Here is a 2934-nt window from a genome sequence, read left to right as displayed (position 1 = left end):
TAATAATAATTTTTTTGTTTTGTTTTATAGATACACCTCTCCTGAATCGACCCACGTCGTCCGATTTCAAAAAGGTTTTACAGGAAAAGCAAATCATTAGATTATGTTAGATGAGTCCATCGTAAAAAGCAGCAACATAGCCATTTTCCGACCAACCACTTGCATCACAAATAACCAAAAAACAGCTAAATGCAGCACTAACCTTTTACAAACTTCATCAGATGACACACCTAGGACATCATGTTACACAATGCATGCATTCTTTTGTTCAATAAAGGTCATATTTATATATAAAAACAGCATTTTACATCGGCGCGTAACGTTGACTGACTATTTTCCCCTCAAATGCGTCCCGGGAAACAATGCTACAATTCCCTAAATTACTATCCGATAACGATTTTTTAAATTTATATTGTCAATCTAACATTTATAGATGAATATCTCTTGAGAACACCTGTCATACCAGATTTTAAATTAACTTTACTGGGTAATCACACTTTGCGATAAAAGGAGATGCGATACTCAGAAAATGAGCTAATATACAGAGCTCGGCGCCATCTTGGAACAATCGCATGTCACATCTCATCTTGTATAATATTGTCAATAATCGCCTACCTTTAGTTGTCTTCATCAGAAAGCACTTCCAGGAATACCAGGTCCACAACAGATGTATTTTCGGTCGAAAAAGTCCTTCCTTCACGTTCCATTAGCCTGCTGTTGGTAGCGCGTCCTAGGGCTCTCTCCAAATTCTCCGACGTACGCAGCCTGAAGTTTCGGATAAAATGAGATTTTCCCGCCTGTAGGTTCGTTCAAACATGTCAAACGTTGTAAAACATTAATCTTCAGGGCCTGTAACACCAAGAGAGCCAATAAGATTCGAGGGGGATGATTTCATTGTGTTTCAAACCGTTTCCAAAGGTAGGGGTAGACATGGCCGCCGGCGTCATAATGGTGATGGCCCATCCCCTGTGACCAATTTCCAATGCGTGTCATTCACTGAGTTTCGACTGTATAAGGCTCAAACCACTGTGAAAAGACTGGCGACATCTAGTGGAAGCAATAGGAAGTGCTCACTGAACCATTGTTAACGGTGTGATTAATAGGGAAAGATGAGAAGTCGAGTCCACAATTCAGAATTCCACTTCCTGTTTCAATCGGTCTCGGGGTTTTGACTGCCATTTGAGTTCTGTTATACTCACAGACACCATTCAAACAGTTTTAGAAACTTTAGGGTGTTTTCTATCCATATATAATAAGTATATGCATGCCCTAGCTTCTGAGTTTGATTAGTAGGCCGTTGAAAATGGGAACGATTTTTTTTCAAAATGCGCTGTGGCGCCCCCTATCCTAGGGTATCCTCAAGAGGTTGTGACACGGTGTGTTTCATATTAGTTTTGAAGAATTTATGAAATAGTTGCATGTTAGTGTTGCATTTTGTAGTTTAACGGAAGGGTGTGACAGATCACACTGAAGAGATGGGACATCACCAAAGAGCTAGCATGCTCATGGATTCCATCTGGTTGACCTGGCAATAGTATCATGAACTCATCTGGGCTGGCACCTATGATTGTGAATAATACACGTACTGAAAGGGTATCTAGCACAGAGAAAACCCCCACTCATCGATCCTCATGAGGTGCATCCTTAGACCGCATTCTACATACTTCATTGTTTTTCTCTGCATTCTTCAGACCCATAAGTTAAATGAAGGTTAAATAAAGAATATATACAAAAATAAGCTAATACCAACATTTGTTTTCATTTTTAAGATATAGCTCTGTATACCACTCCTACCTTGTCACAACACAACTGATTGGCTCAAACGCATTAAGAAGGAAAGAAATTCCCCAAATTAGCTTTTAACAAGGCACACCTGTTAATTGAAATGCATTCCAGGTGACTACCGTATGAAGCTGGTTGAAAGAATGCCAAGAGTGTGCAAAGCTGTCATCAAGGCAAAGGGTGGCTACTTTGAAGAATCTAAAATATGAAACATATTTTGATTTGATTAACACTTTTTTGGTTACTACATGATTCCATATGTGTTATTTCATAGTTTTGATGTCTTCGCTATTATTCTACAATGTAGAAAATAGTAAAAATAAAGAAAAACCCTTGAATGAGTAGGTGTGTACAAACTTCTGACTGGTACTGTATGTAAAATTTCTTAAGAGGCATTACAATAATGAATGTATAATTAAATGTCATTTCACCAATAACAAATGTATAAATTAAAACAAATGTTTTATTTTAAGCTAATATGATATAGTATTTTTTACTGATATTCACTGATTTGACAGACACATGCATGTATACATTCATTTTCATGCACATTTAAATTCATACTACTCACATTAACTAAATGTATAAACCAGTGAACAAAAACCAACTGTCCATTACAGTTAGGGTTGCAAATGGAGGGTATATTACTGGAAACTTTCAATGTTGACCAGTAAACTACCAGAATGTTTGTAGTAACTTTATAAAGGATTAAATGTAATTTATCACAAGACATCTAGTGGACCTTTTGGGTACTTCAGATTACCACAGGTGTCTGTCATTATCTCTGGCCATCTGTGTGGCTTATCGCATGTAAAACATTTAAAATACTCGAATAAGATGATTCAAAAATTATACAAATCTGTAAAACATTATCCTAAATATAAACCAGCAATTTAATGAATACCATTGGTGTTTAATATGAGAGTTTCAGCATAAAATATCCTTTATATTTTCTTTACACACTTTTATTTATTTTACTATTTCAATATGTATTTGTAAATTTTTTGGTGCCAAACTGGTGGCAGTTGTGAAAAAAATCTATAGTTGGAAGAGTTGCAGAGTTTCAGAGTTAACAGAAAAACCTCTTTAAGGAATACCTGGGATAGGATAAAGTAATCCTTCTAACCCCCCCCCCCTCCCCCCAAAAAAAGA

The sequence above is a fragment of the Salmo salar genome, chromosome ssa04 (genome assembly GCF_905237065.1).
Source record: "Salmo salar chromosome ssa04, Ssal_v3.1, whole genome shotgun sequence".
NCBI lineage: Eukaryota > Metazoa > Chordata > Actinopteri > Salmoniformes > Salmonidae > Salmo > Salmo salar.
This window is presented reverse-complemented; position numbering follows the sequence as displayed.